This window comes from Astatotilapia calliptera, chromosome 13, assembly GCF_900246225.1.
Source record: "Astatotilapia calliptera chromosome 13, fAstCal1.2, whole genome shotgun sequence".
Taxonomy (NCBI): domain Eukaryota; kingdom Metazoa; phylum Chordata; class Actinopteri; order Cichliformes; family Cichlidae; genus Astatotilapia; species Astatotilapia calliptera.
Window position 1 is genome coordinate 378640 of NC_039314.1, and position 19580 is coordinate 398219.

At 41.9% G+C, this 19580-nt stretch overlaps 2 protein-coding genes and 1 pseudogene across 2 annotated transcripts in view; 1 reads left to right on the plus strand and 2 right to left on the minus strand.

The window, feature by feature from the left end:
* LOC113035143 (protein NLRC3-like) overlaps window positions 1-19580 on the plus strand; it is a 312272-nt gene that overhangs the window by 56843 nt on the left and 235849 nt on the right. The window lies entirely within an intron of this gene.
* The window catches only part of LOC113035137 (NACHT, LRR and PYD domains-containing protein 12-like), a 257654-nt pseudogene that overhangs the window by 35014 nt on the left and 203060 nt on the right, over window positions 1-19580 (minus strand).
* The window catches only part of LOC113035146 (protein NLRC3-like), a 51579-nt gene that overhangs the window by 21913 nt on the left and 10086 nt on the right, over window positions 1-19580 (minus strand). The gene's annotated exons all lie outside the window — the stretch shown is intronic.

Here is a 19580-nt window from a genome sequence, read left to right on the forward strand (position 1 = left end):
TATGAAAAAATGTCTGAATTTGAAAAGGAGAAATTGATGGCGTGGTACAAGCCTGCCTGCGAGAAACCATTTGATTTACAGGCTGAAATGCGTAAGTACTGCATTAATGATGTCGAAGTGTTGAGAATGGCTTGTAAAATATACCGCGAGACCTTGATGGAGTGCACGCAGATTGATCCATTTTCACACGCCACCCTGGCATCATACTGCATGGGGATTTTCAAAACCTTGTTTCTTCCAAAAGACACCCTGGCACTGACTCATCACGGTGCGTATGTTGATCAGAATAAGACATTTTCAGACGTGTCTCTTGAATGGCTTCAATACGAAACAAAACATTGTTATCAAGCATGCTCTCAGAGGCGGTGAACAAAAAGTAGGACCTTATTTTGTGGATGGATTTGATGCTTCCAGCAGAAGTGCATATGAATTCTTTGGGTGTTTCTATCACGGTTGTCTCCGCTGCTACCTGGAGAGTGATGTTAACCCTGCCGCCAAGCTGTCATATGGCGAGTTGTATCATGCAAGTTGTGAGAAGGTGAATGCTCTAAGAATGCATTATGGTCTTAATGTCATGGTCATGTGGGGGTGTGATTGGTCATCATTAAAGTCGACTGATCAGTCAGTCAAGGACTTTATGCGCAAATACAAAAAGCCTGAGCCTCTGGACCCTAGAGACGCGTTGTTTGGGGGGAGGACTAATGCGATGAAACTGTACCACAAGGTTGATGATGGTGGAGATGAAAAGATCAGATACTATGATTTTACAAGTCTTTACCCCACTGTTCAGTGCACGAAAACATTATCCAATAGGTCACCCTCAGATCATATCCAATCATTTTGACAGAGTTGAAAATTATTTCGGGTTTGTTAAGTGCACTGTGCTTCCTCCAAGGGGTCTATTTCATCCTGTTCTGCCCTACAAGTGCCACAATAAGCTGATGTTTCCTCTCTGCAGAACGTGTGCTGAAGAGCAGCGCCAGCACAGTGATTGTGTGCATGCTGAGCGTGAGAGGCAACTGTCAGGTACTTGGGTTTCCTTTGAGCTTGAAAAGGCTATTGAAAAAGGGTATCAGATTGTCTGCATCGCTGAAGTTTGGCACCTCCCTAATAAGACTGACACACTCAAAACATTTTTGAAATTGAAGCAGCAGGCATCTGGATACCCGAAAAATGTCAAAACAGCTGAGGAGCAGCAGAAGTTTGTTCCAGACTATTGTGAGAGAGAAGGCATCAGACTTGACCCTGCTAAGATTTGTGTAAACAAAGCAATCAGAAGTTGTAATAAACTGCTTCTGAACTCTCTCTGGGGGTGATTCTGCATGCGAACAAATATGCCATCTTGCGAGCTGATTACAGACCCTGCCAGATTCACACAGCTGATGTTCAGTGACCATTATGACGGACGCCAGTTTTGTTTCATCTCCGATGATGTTGCAGTGGTTCAGTGGTGTCACGCTGATGGTAGAGGGTCGCGGGTGAAGGATGTGAATGTCTTTGTCGGTGCTATGACTACGGCCTATGCGAGGCTCACTCTGTATGACTTGTTAGACAAGCTGCAGGAACACATTCTTTACTGCGACACAGATTCAGTTATCTTCACCTCTCATCCCGGGGAGTGGGTACCCCCTTTAGGACCATACCTCGGTGAGCTGACTGATGAGCTCAATGATGGCGGGTCTGGAGAGGATGATCACATTACTGAGTTTGTCTCTGGAGGTCCAAAATGCTAATGTTATTACACAAAACAGGGCAAGACTCAGGTTAAGTGTAAAGGTGTAACACTCAATGATGTTAATTCTAAAGTTGTTACCCACGAATCGTTGAAAGGCTTAGTCAAGGCATTTGTGGCCAACAGGGATGCGCGTTTAGTTGCAGAGTCTGACACCATCAAACGCAATAAGAAGAGGTTTCATCTCAGGAGAGGTTTCATCTCAGGAGAGGTTTCATCTCAGGAATGAAACAGTTGTAAGAAAAGTTCAGGTGGTCTATAACAAGAGAAGGGTGCTGCCTGACTATACAACACTCCCTTATGGATACTGATCAGGATCAAGCCTTTGATGGGAGGCTCCAGCACCCTTTAGTTTAGTTATTAGCGGGCCGAGTAATTGTGGAAAGACTTTCTTTGTCAAAAGCATCATTGAAAAAGCATCTACTATTATTTCAGCCAAAATTGACAATATTGTTTACATCTACTCCTGCTGGCAACCTTAATACAATCAACTTCTTCAGATAAGAAAAATCACCTTTGTGAATGGTATACCGGAGTCTCTGAGTGACGATGTCCTTTTACCTCCGGATAAGAACAACTTGCTCATTATCGACGATGTGATGAATACTGCGTCTGACAGCATAGAAGTTCAAAATGTGTCCACACAATACGTTCATCATAGGAACTTGAGCTGCATGTCTTTAGTTCAGAATTTTGTTGAACACTAATTATTTCAGTTTTAGGTAGACAGATGTTTCCAGGTAATACAAAATACTTCTTAGAAGCTTTTAATGATGCCACATCCACCCCATACGGGTATCTTCTAATCGATTATAAATCTAAGACGCCTGACTATTTAAGACTCAGAACCAATTTGTTGTCAGATCGTCAAGTTGTTTATATCCCCAAAAAACGGCTAAAGCGGTTAAAAGGATGTCGTATTCACGGATGCAGAGAAACATTGCACTGTTGGAGTTGTTGTATAAATCCCCACCCAGCGTACGGAGGAATATTATTTGTAATGCAAGCATGGATTTTATTAATGCTCTGTGTGAGATATCGCTCAATGTTTTGAAAGGTGTTATCCCGCTGACTGATCAACAGTACAGACAACTAAAAAAGAAAAAAAAGTAATCAGGCTGGTTGCAGACAAAAAGGTCAAAGGTTTGAAAAAGAGAAGATCCATCAACCAATCTGGAGGATTTTTGCTACCATTATTAGGGGCTGCCATACCCTTCATCACCAGTCTTATAGCAAACAGGTGAAAATGGAGCACACACAGAAAATGTTGTTGATCCCGCAGCATCAGTTGGACATGTTAAACCATCAGCAGCAACAACATACAGGCTCCGTCAGACATGTAGAGCAAAACGAGCGAGACAAAGCTATGGTTGAAGTGCTGCAGCTGCAGATTTGGATGTGTATGAGAGGCTAAAAAGTATTCTGCCATTCTTCAGAGATACCGTTCACTTGTGAAACAAGGCATGAGTGAAAAAAATGTGCTAACACTATCTTTGCCTTCTGAAACCGGTCAGGATGCATCTGACCGCCAAAGCAATGTTGGTGGCGACAGACAAAACGACATGTTTGGGATGAGATTTTGTCCTATATGGCAAAAAGGAGCAGAAAAAATGCAGAGCTTATTTTAACAGCGCTCACTCGTGCGTCGGGAGTTTCTTGGAATGATAGGGGTGAGATTATTATTGACAACCAGAGAAACAGAGGTTTGCATCTCTATGATTTGATCAAAAGTGCAACAGCAACATGTAGAGCAACAGATGTTTCATGGCCTGCAGGGTGGTCGACATTTTTAAAAACACTCGCCCGCTTAAATGTTCCTCTGTCTGCTTTTCCTAATGCTGAGGTGAGGAGGACTATTAGCCAATATAAAGGCGACACTGGCGACCCGAGTGTTGAAACAAATGGTTTGCACAAGAAGCGGTCACTGAGCGATCAAAGCTTATTTACCACACATAAAAAATCAAGGCAGAGTAGAAGCGGGTGGATCGATTTTTAATGAATTTTAAAATTATGTTTGTTTTTCTTATTCTTGAAAAAAAGATCATTTAGCCTCGCATTTGTTTCCCTTTTTATATACTACTACTTATGTGTTTTTTCTTATTTATGTCTATATTGTTTTGTTAAACAGATGACAGTTTTCCCCTTTTTACTACTTTTTGAACTCTATGCTGATGTTTAAAGATTTTATTATTACTAAATAATGTTTTTAACAATTAGGTGAAAATAAATACCAGATGAAACGATATTCTCTTCTGTTATCTTTTATTATTTGTTACTTGAATCAGTATCCGCGCTGCACACAAGTTATTTTCAAAACATGCAGAAACAGGTCTTATTTTGTTAACAAAATGACAAACCATTGCATCGTTACAAACAAGGTTATCACTGTACATATTAATTAGTCTTGAATAAGACGCTCCTTTTTGGACATGATATAGAAAAAGCACACAGTGTTGTCCGCAGGTTACCGAAAAGTCCTTCTGAACCTGTCTCCCAGAATACAATATCCGAGCGGTGTTTTTAAAAGAAAAACTTTTATCTCGGGTGAAAACTTATCAGGTGAGTTACCGAAGCTGTCAAAAAAGGTGCCCTTGCTTGTCTTTGTGATATAGAACGCCAACCAGTGCTTCCCAGGTAAGTCTGATGGATCTGTATTCACAATGCCCATGCATGGATATCTGATGGGCTTTGTTGGCAGCTGGTCACATGCTAAGACGCCTAGAAGATGAGCCCTGTTACTAATCCTTTTAACAATGCTGGTTAGTTCTATTGTATTCATTTTGAATGTTTAGTAGTCGTCCAGCAGCACTTGTCTCATATTAGATATTTGGATGACTGAATCAAATACAGAGTAACACACCAGGTTCATTGTTCGGGGTAGCGGATTTCTGAAACGGGTTTCCAGCCTCACGCTCCCTGTTTGAACTAATAGCTCTGTCATTTGTTTGTTCTGTTTCTTTCCTAGGGTTTAGTTAGTTTTTCTCTGGTGGGACTTAGTTGGTTTTGTTTATTATTTTGGCCTGGGCTCACCCTGGAGCTATGCTTCTTTTCCTTAAATAAAATCACCTTTTTACTCACAACTGGTTTGGATGTTTGGCTTGGGAACCAGGGCGGGGATTTGTCTCTCTCTCTCCTCCAACCTTATGTGCGTCCCTACACGCCTAGACTAGGGGGCGTAACAATAAGAAGAGAAAATACTCTCAATTATGGAGACAGGCAAATGGTTCATTTATGTTTGATGTGTGTTTATTCCTCCCTAAATATCGTCGGTGAAGTTTGCCATGCACGTCAGATTTTCCTGCGCATTTTTATACCTCTGCCAACAGAGAGAGAAAAAAAATCACATTCTAACAGACAGCTGGTGCTTAGAATACAGTTGAATAACTATTAAAAAACAGATGATATTTAGATGATAGTTCAGTCTAACACATGTGCCAGTGAACCATTAAACGTCTGTGAAACTATGCAGTTATGAAACGTAACTTTAACCTCAGCCAAACCGATTTGCTCAGTTGTAAATAAAACAGCGAAGTAAACGTGACCCGACAGACAGAACCTGAGTGAATGAAGTCCAGCGTTTAACCACTGAGAGCTAAAACTCAGCTGAGGTTTCAAAGCTGTGTGCCGGTGATTGGACATCAGCCGCTGATGAAGCTGTTCGCCTAGAAAGTGCTCTGTAAGGAAACAAGCTCCAGCAGCTCTGCGCTCGGGGAAAACACTATATTTACTTATCTTGTGCAGAAAAATGCGCTGACATTGCTTTATATCGAGCACCGGCTGCCCAGTTAAACTGTGACTATCACCAGGTAACGTAGGCGTGTTTCTTGAATTAGCAGCAGGTGTTAAACAGCTGACAGATGAGGAGGAGGATGCATGCAGGTAAACTGAGGGTCTGTTGAGCTGATCGCTGGTTTCGTGAGAAAAATGTCAGCTCGTTCTTTATGTTACAGAAGCACAGAGACACAAGACCAGGCGGAAAGAGACGATCGTTCGGTGAAAATGAGAATCTGCGAATGCAACATGTGGAACACGGAGAGTGGAATATGTAAACAAACCGGTTAACGTACCCCCTCGGTGCGCTCTGCATGCTAACTGTTAGCAGAGCTAGTGAAATCTCTGAAAACATCTGAGCACTTTTGCAAACATGTTCTATGTTGACAACCTGACCAGACATACGTTGCGACATTCGCGGCTAAAACACTGTTAAAAGTGTAGCTGGTGACAGAAAAACGGGGTATTTTAAAACTACACCACCACCATTGCTGCCTGTGATTTGATCTGCATTCTGGGATAACTGGCTGCCCCAAGTCTACACAAGCAATCGATTATCTAGGATCGACCTGTTTTGACTTACTTTGCACGGCAACCAATCAAATGTTAGAGAAGCTGCACGGCAGCGTTAACCCCGCCCCCTGAGTTTGATGGGTGAGGCTGACAGATAAAATTATTTCATGATGAGAGCCAGGCGCCAGGACTGCCAAAATGAAATAAATAAATATATCATTAAATAATTAATTAAATGTGTCAATGATTAATTAAATGTGTCAATAATTAATTAAAATGTGAAATACATAAATAATTAATTAAATGTGTCAATAATTAATTAATTACATGTGTCATAACTATTTATTTAATTAATTAATTCCAATTTTAATTAATTATTGACACATTTAATTAATTATTTAATGGTGTATTTAATTAATTCATTATGGCAGTCCTGGCGTTCCATAGTTATGATCCCTAGTGCATGCAATTAAGAGACAAGCCTGGGCATGTCTGGGAGTGAGAGCCACATGTGTCAGTCTGCAGTGGAGCAACTTCAGGAACCTCCAACAATCACAGTGCTCTGCAACATGCAAGAACCTGTTTCAGCCCTTCAGGTGAAAAAACTGTGCGCTACAGTCAGGCTGTGTGTGGGGAGACATTAGCTGCTGGTGTCATGTGACCCAAATGTAAACAAATGACTCCACCAAGTGTGGCTGAAGGACGTCATGTGACAGGAAGAGCAAACAGTGGATGAAAGTTACTGATACAGTACATGGTGCAAGACCAAAGCAGCAGGTTAAAAAGCTCAACTCATGACCCAACATCCCAGGTAGAAGAGAGTCTTCAGTTTTATTGTGAAAATATTGTGCAGGTTCCTAAAGAGTCACAAGGTTAAGTTACTTTAGTTACTGTTTAACAAAAGTTTCCAGGCCAAACTACGACTAACACCAACCCTGTTTCTGTACTACATTTGACTTATTCTGTGTTGCAATGCCGTGCCACTTTAATGCTGCTGCAAACGGCACTGTTTTTTATTTTAAGGTTGATAAATATAAAAAAAACATATTTGTTAAATTTAAGAGTAAAGAGAGAGAACCTATCTGTATTTCTTAATTGTAAATGGCACCAAATTGTATTCAAACTGAGCCACACTCATGGAGCTCCACAGTTCTTTTCCTGGTGTTTTGGTTGACAACTCTTGATGTTCCCATGTCACAGAAACAGGCTCTGTGTTTTGCCTTATATGCATCCACAGCTGTGCCACCAATTTACTCACATGGACTCTACTAACCTATCAGAAGCTTCTTCAGCTCAGAATGGAATCGTCTGGAGTTTCTTATTAATTAACAATAAACTTAGTGTATATGTACTCCTAAATTTGATGAAAGTAATAAAAAATAGAAGCTCTGTCTCTCTTTATTCTGACATTTAACTAATTCAAAAGATATTTCAATATTTATTTATCCAAAACAAAACAAGTTTACTCTAAATTGATGTTGTACAGTAAAAAAATGTTCTTGTGTTTTCCATAAAGTGTATGTAAATATCTGGTTTCAACTGTGAATATACTGCTGTGTGTTGAAGTTCCTCTTGTTTTGCATAGAAATATACTGAACAACATCCAAAGCATAATATATAAAATAACATCTACCAGAGTTTTTTCTTTGAAAGAAGCTCCATATGTCCATTCTTGTATATCAGTGCATTACTGAAACCGATTTATTTAGCCGTGGAGGGAAACAACTGAAATATGAAATAAACACACATGTAAGCTAAGACAAACTCTGGCCCGCGGGCCAAATTTGGCCCGTAGCCTAATTACATTTGGCCCGCAAAGCCATACCAAATTGCTATTAGAGCTGGCCTACTGGTATTATACAGCTAATATATATATTGTTTAGTATTAAGCTTTGCTTGTTCCATATTTGGTTTTCCAGCAAAACTTATTTGAGTCCATAAGAAAAGATTCATTCTTATATCTGGAGGAAGATTTGTTTCTCAATAAATATTAATGTTAGCCCGCGACTTTGTTCCAGTTTTGAATTTTGGCCCACTGCGTATTTGAGTTTGACACCCCTGCTCTAAAGAAACAGCATTGTTGTTGTTCAGCTTTTCATTTCGCCATTTGTTGATTCACTCTAAGAAAGAGAAACGTAATATGGGCCAAGTGATCAGTTTGATATCAATCTTTTGTGATAAACCGTCGTATTTACATTATTTGTACAGTACCAATGATTTGCTTTGGTACCTCCAGTTCTCCTCTGTCTGCCTGGCTGCGCTTCTCCAACAGCGCACTCGCCGGTACCAGCTGCCCCGCCCCCTCGCTCAGTCACTTAGTGCCTGAGCTCGGATCATACCAATATTAGGGGGGATTTACGCACAGTCGTAAATTCCCACAGTGTGCACTATGTGCTTCGAATATTGTGTGTAGTTTTTGTTTTATAAAGTTGTCAGCCAGGCATCTAACTATGAAAAAATTACACTCCAAAAGACCCCGGGCTTCTGACAAAACAACCCGGGCTTAAGCCCAGTAAGTCACCCCCCCGCTCCGCCACTGATCTACACACAGGGTAGACTCTTGATGGAGTGATGAAGATCGGATATCTGCAGACATACCTAGGGGGTCAGAGGTAGTGATGTGCGATACCACTGATTTTCTTTCCGATCCGATACCAAGTAATATTCAGGGTGGTATCGACGATACTGATCTGATACCAATACTTTGTACAAAAACTTATTTTATTTATTGTATCTCAAATTATAGCGTCATAATGATTACAGGACATCAGATTACTTGTTCTTATCACTTAATAATGCAGAGTTCATCATATAGAAATAAAAAAACTGAAGTTGTGCGCTGTTTGAACACCTTGCCTGCCTGCAGCACTAAAGGACTCCGTGAGAGACGTCTGTCTCGCCCTAGCAGCGTCGTCCCTGTCCCTGTCCTCCTCTTCAGTTCGCCTCAACATACGCTCGTTATATTCTGTGATATGATTTACTCTGAGGTGTTTGCAGGGTTAGTGATGTTGCCACAACCATACATGCCAACCCTCCCGATTTTTCCGGGAGAATCCCGAATTCCAGTGCCCCTCCCGAAAATCTCCCGGAGCCACCATTCTCCCGAATTTCTCCCACCCAGACAACAAAATTGAAAAACCATATCGCAGAATTTATAGCGTGGCCCAGCCAATTCCAGTTTCCAACAATGGCGGCAGTTTTAATATTACTCATATTTCTCTTTCTGGGTCGCAAAAAACTTTTAGCATGTTTTCAGGTGAGAATGTAGCTGTGTGAACTTCAAATATCTGAGCCGACCGACACATCATTTTCAAACCCCCGCGGTCTTTCGCTACTCGGGTTAAACATCATATATAAGTCACTTTGATAACTTAAAAATGTTATTGTTTGGCTTTTTCAGTGTTTTATTTGTCCGTGAGTAAATCGGTTTGGCTGAGATTAAAGTTATTAGATTAGATTAAATTAAATTTTATTAATCCCTCGGGACGGTTCCTCCGGGGTTTTCACACAGCTGAATAAACGTCAAACAGAAAACTGATTAAACAGAAGAGTTTAAGTCAGCGCCCGGTTATATTTTAGACAGCAAGGAGCAGACGGCAGTTTCACTCCACCGAGGGAGCTCGTGACGTACTACCCGGCTTTCTTTAGACCGCGAAGGCCGGGTCCTCAGGTGGAAGCAGCCTCTGAATTTGGACACCCCCGCTGTTTCCGGCCAGCCAATAATAACGGTGACATTTAATGTATTTTACCCGATAAATAAACCCTGTAAAATGTATTTATCACCCCCCCAACAGCCCTTTTGAATGTCTCCCTTATTCTGAAGTTTCAAGGTTGGCAAGTATGGCCACAACACCTCACTTTTTTGCCACATGTATTGCTGCACAGTAGTTCTTTGCATCCAGCGCTTCATAGACGTCTTTGAGAACTTTTATCGAAGCAGTTCCAGTACTGTGCAGTTTCCTAAAACCAGACTGGAAGGGAGATAAAATCCTATTTTCATCCAGATAACTTTGAAGTTGATTATTTACCAGCCTTTGAAGAACCTTAGATAAGACACAGAGTTTGCAAATTGGCCTGTAATTACTAACTGTTGAAGAATCACCAGCTTTCAGTGGGGGAGTACAGAGGCACACTTCCACATCTGTGGTAAAGCCTTCTGTTGTAGAGAAGATTAAAAATATAAGACACTGGCTCAGCTATGATATTTGCAGCCAAGTGCAAGAAGGAAGGAGAACGATTGTGAGGACGAGTTTCTGGTGTTGGGGCTATTCAAAGCCTTACAAACCTCTTCTACTGTGACAGGTGTGAAGGAAAAGGTATCAGTAAGCAGGCAGTGGCGTGTCCAGCGGGGTGGCCTGGGGGGGCACAGGCCACCCCCCCCAACCAGACTGGCTACCCCAGGTGCCACCCCGAAGCTAAAACAATAAAATTTAATGAAATATCAAATGTACGATTATGGTTTCACAGTGAAGTTCAGATATCCGAGGGTAAGTGAATGCAGCGCCGGCTTCTGCATCACGTTAGCAAAGGTAGGAGAGCCAAAAACGAAAGACGGCACCGCAGAAAACATTTTTTTGGCGAAAGATTAACAAGTTAACATAGCTGGACTAGCCATCAGACGTTTGCATGGTGGGCTGATGACTTTTTTATTTTTATTTTTTTGTAACGGCATGAACAATGACAGGTGGTGGATTGGCCAGATGCAGGTCGATGTGTAAAAATAAGTCAGTTGTTTGGTGGTGGCTTTGGCGGAGCTTCCGCAGAGGCAGCAGGTGGATGAGGGAAGGTGAGGCAGGAGCAGAGACCCGAGGCGGCCGCCGGTCCGAGTGTCAGGTGAACTGAACTTCAGGTAAGAAGTTATGACCTGCAGTCTGTCTGGGTCAGATATGAACCAAGTTTAGGTGCAGTTTATTTTCCTTGTGCTGACTTTTTACCGTCAGTTACAATAACTCGTACTGCGTGAGCTAGCATGACGAGTTTATACAGCTGTTCGGTTGCTATGATGTTACTGATAGTGAACTTTATTTTATTCATAAGGTTAGTTAGTAGAGTTGCCAACAGCTCCTTAAAAATGGAATGGTCCCTCATTCAGAGAAAATATTACACGTTTCGAATTGAGCTGAGAAGAGATGCAGTTTGTCCCGTAATAATAATAGATTGGATTTATATAGTGCTTTTCAAGGCACCCAAAGCGCTTTACAATACCACTATTCATTCACTCTCACATTCATACACTGGTGGAGGCAGCTACAGTTGTAGCCACAGCTGCCCTGGGGCAGACTGACAGAAGCGAGGCTGCCATATCGCGCCATCGGCCCCTCTGGCCAACACCAGTAGGCAAGTAGGGTAAAGTGTCTTGCCCAGGGACACAACGACCAGGACAGAGAGCCCAGGGATCGAACCGGCGACCTTCCGGTTACAGATGCGATTCCCAAACCCCTGAGCCACGGTCGCCCCCGTACTTCAGTTAGAATGGAAAAAGACACAAAGCTGGAGTTATTCTGTCTTTACAGCTGCCTCTTCTCTTATCTCCCCCCCCCCCCCCCCTCTTCTATTGCTACTTCAATCATGAAACTGATCAATGATCAGCTGATCGTCTCTCTTGTTTGTTTATCGCCCACTTTGCGCCAGAAACAGGAAACCAGCAGATGTCGCGCTAAACAACAGCAGCATGTTTAAGCTTGATCAGCTGTTGTTAGAATTTATTTAATATTAATTTCTAGTATCAGCTGATGTTTGCTGGAGCCACAGCTGTAAAAGCTGCTGGTCATGATGTCGGTTTGAATATGTGGTGAGGGGGAAACATGAAGATGAAACCAGGAGACGTCCTTACTGGATCATCAGAGCTGAACAGGTGATGGAGAAACAGGTTTACCTTTTAGGTGACATGAATGAGTTGAAGGGAAGTTATGAACTGTTTCTGAGAGACAAATAACACCAGGATGCTTTTCTAAGTAGCTGACAGCTGGTAACTGTGCAGGGGCGGGTCTAGCAAAGTGTTGCCAGGGGGCCAGGTAGGACAGTAACAGGGAAAGGGGGGCACAAAGAAATACTTTTCTAGTGTATGAATGTGTGTGTGAATGGGTGGATGATTGTGTATAGTGTAAAGCGCTTTGGGGTCCTTAGGACCAAGTAAAGCGCTTTACAAATACAGACCATTTTACCATTTTTCTTTCTTATTCTCATTTAAAATGTCTCGCTGTTATTAAATAATTATCTGAATCTTACAACCAAAGTTTTTATCTGATGTAAAATGTATAGAAATCATACATATACCAACAAGACTGTACATCACTGTCACAACAGCGTTTGTTTTCATTCAAAGTCTTTATGGCTTTAATACCTGGGGGGCCGGTCTCTAGTCAAAATGCCCGATTTTCTGTCCCAGTCCTGTATTTCATCATCAGCCAGTGTTGTTCTTTATCAATATAACCAAAGTTTACCATAAGGCAGCATAGAAAGTATTTACTTGCTTTCAGGTTTTATTCAAATGTTAGTCTTTTCATTTGTTTCCCCACTTTTTTCCTGTTTCAAAATCAAACACCAGTTTGTGAGAAGATTATCTTCTTTTTTTAACAGGCATTGGTTTTGCATTGGCATTGGCTAATTTGCCAATTGTATGTTAAAAATGTTCGTATTTTAATATTCAAAAAAGTTTTTGCCCAAAACATATGTGCACTATATGTCAGTAAAAATACTATGCAAATATTGATGTCCTTGAATGCTGAGTAAACACTGACTGATTGTATCTCTTGTACATTATCAACGCAGTATCTAAAAACTTTGCACCGTAGTGGTTAAAATCTCATTCTAATAAGAGTTAAAAGCGCATTCGGTTATTAGGTTTACAGGGTTACTGAATTATGGTTAACGGTTGGTAGAATTGTTTTTAACATTATCTGCCAATTACATCTGCCACCCTTCTCCAAATCTGTGCCCCTACCTGGCCCCCCCATCAAAAATTTTCTAGACACGCCACTGTAACCAGGAACTACCAGCAGACTTGTGTGCAAGAGGTTTACCATCAGATACTGTGCTGAACAAAGAGCAAGAAGCAACAAAGTGTTTGTTAAAGCAACATTTCAGTTTTGTCTGACACAGGAGTGGAGTCGATATTTAAGTGAGGAGGAAGCTCTGAGGAGTCACAGCTGGCAGAGACACTTTATAGTTTGCCAAAACCTCCTACGGTCGTTTGGACTGTCAGTCGTTAAAGTAAAAAATAGTTACATCTTGATGATGGAGGCAGTAATCCGATTACACAGCTAATGAAAACGTAGCCAATCAGCATCAGAGCCAGACTTCCTGCCCAGGCCTGGTTTCTCTCATGTAGGAGATCGGCCGGTACTGAACCAAACCAGGCCTGTCCCGACCTTTCACCCTGACCTGGCAAAAAGGGGCGTGTCTGTCCACAAAGTAGACACAACTCTCCTGTAAATGTTCCCAAACTGACATTGTCAGCCTGTTTAATACGACCCCAGTTCAAACTGATGCGGGCTCGGAGCGTGAGATTTTAGTGTTTCTCACAGCACCAACTACGCAGTGATCACTCAGGTCGTTGGCAAAAACTGCAGATGTGGAAAACTTACGCAGCATATTAGTTAAAAAAGGTCAATAAGAGCAGATTTATCTGGGTGTTTAGGATCAAGGCGTGTGAGGCTTTAAATAATTTGAGTCAGTTTTAAAAACAAGCAGCGTGCCTTAAAATCATCAGACACAGAAGAAAGCCAGTCCCAATGAAAATCATCCATCTGAAAGACGTCATTAAAATGCAGCTCAGATAAAAGTTGAACCAGAGACGGTGATGTGCTGGGGGAAGCAGGTGGAGGCTGATAGCAGCCAACAACAGTCTGATTTCCAAACAGATCAATAGTTAAGGCCAAGATTTCAAATGGCTGAGGTGCAGATGGAGAGAACAAGACTTGAGCAGCAAGACAGAGCTTCACATAAACTTCCAGACCTCCGCCTTTTCTGGGACAGTCTGAGAGCTAAATGTTAAATCCATCAGTTGCTACGTTTTTATCCAGTAAAGATTTGGAAAGTCTCAGAAACAACAACGATACCAGCACCGCTTGAACAGCCCAGATTCCAATCATATCCATGTTAGGAAGCACACGACGTGATGCACGTGTAACCCAGACAGTTTTTAACATCTGCTGGTGTTTCACATTCAGCCAGAGGCCCAGGGTTAGGTTGGATACCAGACAATAATAAAAGCATCGTTATTAGACTCTAGAGCTCGTTTATAGCTGACACCACATGTAGAGTTTAAGTTCACACAGAGACGATGACATTTTTCTACAACCAGCAAACAATAAACAAGAAATGTAACAAGAGTTTCAGAAGAAGCTGTTTTACAGAGAAATGATTCCCTGAAGACAAAATTATTATTATCATCTTTATTTCTCCAGGTGAAAATTTAATTGAGATTAAAAATGTTGTTTTCAAGAGAGACCTGGCATCATGGCAGCAAGAGTCAGAAATACATCATAATTCAAACAAATACAAAATAGGAAAAACATCCTACATAAACTTCATAAAGTTTCATTAACAGACTTTGAACAATGGACTTCAAACTTCCCCCCAAAACAACAGAAACACATTTGAAGACAATGAATGACATTTATCCCTCTAAAGAAGGACTTAGACTACGATTTAATATGAATGAGAACATGTTCATAAATGGATGCAACCAAAGATTTCATCAATCCCTGATTTAGAGACAACAGAACGTTTGGTTTGATTTCACAAGATAAGAATGACGACTGAGTTGGAAGATTGTTTTACGTTTAGTCAAATCTTTCATACATAAAGTTGGATTACAAAATCATCCCCTAAGTTTGTTGTTTTATTCAAGGAATTGAAATTATAGAGAAAATCTGTGAAATGACTTAAAGAAAACAAACCACAAAAACTCTATGATACTCTAAACCTCCTGGTTTAGGTCGGCAACCTTTCTGATGATGAGTGCATCTAACATTTCCTCAGAAGTCAATGTGCCATATGATTGCATTAGCAATAAATTACACACTATATAGAACCACTTCATAGGATTATATTTGTGCGCAGATGTTTGCAGCTATCAGCGAATATTTATCAGCTACTTTGAAACAAAGAAAGACTTTTTATCCATAACAGCAAATGAACTGTACAACAGAAAATACAAATGCTATTTATGGTCTCCTCACAACAATGATAAGAAAAATAAACTGGGCCAATATGTCATGTTTCTTAATACAGAGACACACATGTTAATGTGATCTCTGGTCTCCTCTGAGTGGGAGTTATTATAACTGACTGTAAAAAGTCAGCACAAGGAAAATAAACTCCACCTAAACTTGGTTTATATCTGACCCAGACAGACTGCAGGTCATAACTTCTTACCTGAAGTTCAGTTCACCTGACACTCGGACCGGCGGCCGCCTCGGGTCTCTGCTCCTCCTGCCTCCCCTTTCCCTCATCCACCTGCTGCCTCTGTGGAAGCTCCGCCATAGCCACCACCAAACAACTGACTTATTTTTACACATCGACCAGCATCCGGCCAATCCGCCATCTTTCATTGTTTATACCGTTACAAAAAAATAAAAAAAACATCATCAGCCCATTAAAAACGAAAAATCATCATCAGTATGCCCGATGGCCAGTCCAGCTATGGTCGTGCCATCAGTTAACCCTTCACGTGGCAGCTGTGACACGCGTGCCCAGGGTTGCCGACCCCTGCTCTAAAGCATCTGATTTGGATTCCTGAGATCAAATATATTTTCCTTTGTGTTTGTTTTCTTCCCATTTGTGGCTTTAATGTAGTGTTACATCCTGTTTGTTTGCTTCCATCTGTATACATGTCCAGATTCACTGTTATGTTTCTATTCTTACATTGCTGTGTGATCACTGTTCCCTCTGCTGACTGATGTGACCTTTTGTATCTCACACTGATACTTGTCATATTTGTATCTGCGCCTAAAAGATAAAAAGTTTTCCATGCTAAAACACAGCTCCACCTCCTGCAGTTCTCCCTCTGAACCACTAGATGTCTCTGTTATCTAAATGAAGACGTGCAGCACAGCAACCACAGCAGCGCTCAGATCACACGTGTCCTGTTATTATGTATAAAAGCATGAAACAGGTGAGACAGGTGGGATCAATATTAATGTTGTGGAAATATATGAAAAAGCAACAGAAGAGTGAAAACATTTCCTGTTTCTAGAAAGATCTTTCAGCTCATAGCTGCTCACAGACTGTATTTACAAGTGACATACTGCAACTCTACAGTACATCTACAGTATATATCAAATATATTCTGTATTCAAATCTATTGAGTGATGTTTGAAAGTCTTTCCAGGTGAGTTTGATCCAGGAGGGTCTGAAGCCAGAGTCAGACAGAGACTGTGCAGAGACTGTAGAAGGACAGAGCAGCAGCAGAGCAGTCCAGATACACTGATGATCCTCTGTCAGATCCAGAGGGACACACAGGGATGATGCTGGACTCTACATTGTGTCTGACAGTGGAGCTGTTCTCAGAGCAGTTCACTCTGCAGCACTGACAGTCATCTGCACTTCTTCTCATTCCTCTGTCAGTCACTGCTGGATGAAGCTCTCCTCTCCACCTCCCAGTAACATGGCCCAGTCAGAGCGTCTCTACACACAAGCTGCTGCTGCTTCAACCTCTCTGGATCATCAGGACACAGCTCCTCCTCTCTCAGCACACACACCGTCCTGTTTACCATCATATCCTCCACCTGCAGAGAGAAGAAGGAAGAGCAGAGGAGATAAACGAGTGTTTCCAGAGACTCTTCATCAGCTGTCAGTCAGTGATGCAGCACATCCAGTATAAAGAGCAGCAGGGACTTCAGTGCTGGGACTGTACTAGGACTCATTGTTGCTTCACTTTTTCTAATCTTTGGATTTTTATTGAAGTTGATGAAAATGTTTTTCCCTCCTAGTTTGAGTTTGGACTTTCATTCATTAGAAGAACCTTGGTGTGTCCACTCTGAGCTCTGTAGGAACCCCAACAACAAGCCCAACAATCCAGATGGACGGTTCCAGCTGTTAACTGGAGGAATTCCATCCAAACATCTGCTCTCACTAAATTCTTCCTCACCTACAGACTGTGTTCTTCACTGCTTTAAACTTGGAAACGAATGCAGTCATTGGTCTGCGTGCTGCTTTGTTCAGAGAGCTGATTGGCTGTTGACAGCGTTTGATCAGAGCGTGTCAGCCGTTACCATGGTGACCATAAAGGTCAGAAACAGGAAGTGTTTGTGTCCAATCCTGAAGCCTGTCACCATTCTCCTCTCACAGCTTCACTGAGAAGCTGCAGCTTTACAGGAAACACTGGATCTTTGTTTCATACTGACTGTGTTTAGTACAATACTGCTGACAGCACCACCCACTCACTCCATCACTCTACTGACCCCAGAGTCTCCAGTCTGTAGTCTGGACTCTGCTGAAGATCAGACAGCTGCTTCACATCTGGATCCTTCAGGTTGTTTCCGTACAGGTGCAGCTGTCTCAGATGGGAGGGGTTGGACTTCAGCGCTGCTGCCAGATAATCACAGCTGATCTTTGACAAACCACAGCTCCTCAATCTGTATAAAGAATGAAAGATGTAAGTTTATTAGACAAAGTGTGAGCTTGAAATCATTCAGTGTTTCATCATCTGTTCAGAGCTGAAGAAGGTTCAGAATGTAGAAGTTTAGAAAATGGAAACTCCAAACAGCTGAAGCCAACAGGAAGCAGCTTCAAACAGGAAACTGTGCAGAGTTTCAGACTATATGTCCTGATGCAGCCAGTTGGATTTTGGAGATTTGAATCTCTGTTCTGTGACTAAGTCCTTGAATCATTTCTTCCAGTTGGTCCAACAAGACAGACTAAGTGTTGGACATGTGTTGTGGCTCCATTAGGGGAGCTTCTAAATGTGATGTGATGGCCCCTCTGGGTCTGTCAGGTCACAGGACTGAAGAGAGCTCAAACTGGGCACACAGTTGTTCCAGTCTGGACCAAAGACTCTATACTGGGACTGAGGGACTGCTTTGACTGCACCCACTGGGACTTTTTAAAGGCTCATGTTCTCACTTAGATCATCGATTTCTACTTACATTTCTTTCTGGGAAAAATGGGGATTACTTTGGAAACAGGAAGTATTTTCCCCAATAAGCAGCCCTGGATTAGTAAATCACTCCAACATGTTCTCAGGCAGAAGAAGCTGTCTTGTTATGAGGGAGAGAAGAAAAAGATTGAGGCACAGAAACTTGTTGAAAGAGAGATAAAGCAGCTAAAATCAGGTGTAAAAGTAAAGCAGAGGATGAGCTGAATAAAGGACACTCAAGGCTGGCTTGGAAAGGAATGAAGTCCATGGTGGGGATGCAGAACAAGGAGCAAAGATGAATGTGATGCTGAATCAGCAGAAGACTTGGACTCATTTGATTCCAGCTTTGATATCATTGATTTCAATGAAGAGCTTTGTGATTGTAGCAAAGGGCTGGTAGCTCTGAGAGTCCCACTGATGAGGTGTTTGTGTGGAAATCTCTTAGTGGGACCAAAGAGAGAAAAAGCCCTGGTCCTGATGCTGTGGGAGGGAAATGATTGAAGTGTGCTGTGAGGAACTGACTGGGAGATTTTCACACATTTTCCAGTCCTCCTTGGAACAACAGGAAGTTCCCAGCATATGGAAACAAAGGTTAAGTGTCCTATGGCACTCAGTGATGATGGTGCTGTGGCCCCACCACCTCCACCTCTTTGTAAAGGAACTAACTGTAATCTGAAGCTTCAAATGGAACTAAGACTTCCTCCACTAGGTGGCAGTGTCTGATGAGAAAGTGTTAGTGGAGCTGGCCTGGAGTCAGAAACAGGAAGATGCAGGATTTGGGCTGAAATGGGGAAAAGTGGTTCGCACTAGTGCCTTAAAGCAAGAAGGTTGTAGGTTGAAGCTTGTTGGCCTTTCTGTGGAGGTTGGATGTTCTCCCACAGTCCAATGAAATGCTGCTTAGGTTCATTGGTGCTTCTAAATTGGCTGTAGGTGTGGATGTGAGAGAGTGCTTCTCTGTCTCTCTCTGTTGGCCCTGTGATGGACTGCTCACCTGTGCAGGTGGACCACGCCTCTTGCCCTATGACAGCTAGGGCACAGGCTGCAGCCCTGTGAGCCTAAGCTGAATAAACAGTTAGCAAAAATGATCCATAGATGGCCTGAAATCCCCCAGTTAGCAGTTTGGTAGATAGCTATGACATGCTAATCCCATCCAGCAGCTGTATTCTACCTGTAAGCTGATCCCTGCTGAGCCAAAGCACTTTTTCATATACAAATTACAACCTTTAATAGAAACCTATTGGTCAGCATCTTATTAGCCTGCTGTTAGCTTCATTCCACAGAAAACTGAGAGAAACTAACAGAGTTGATAAAGAATAAAGAGAAATGTGCTGATTTAAAGCCTTTGAAGTGCTTCAGATGATCTCTGTCCACTTCTGTCCACTCATTCATTCATGTAAGCTTTCTAATGCAGCTTTGATCTTCACAGTCTGCTTCATGAAACTCATTCTAACCCTGAATGTCAGAGTGTTCCTCCTTCTCTTT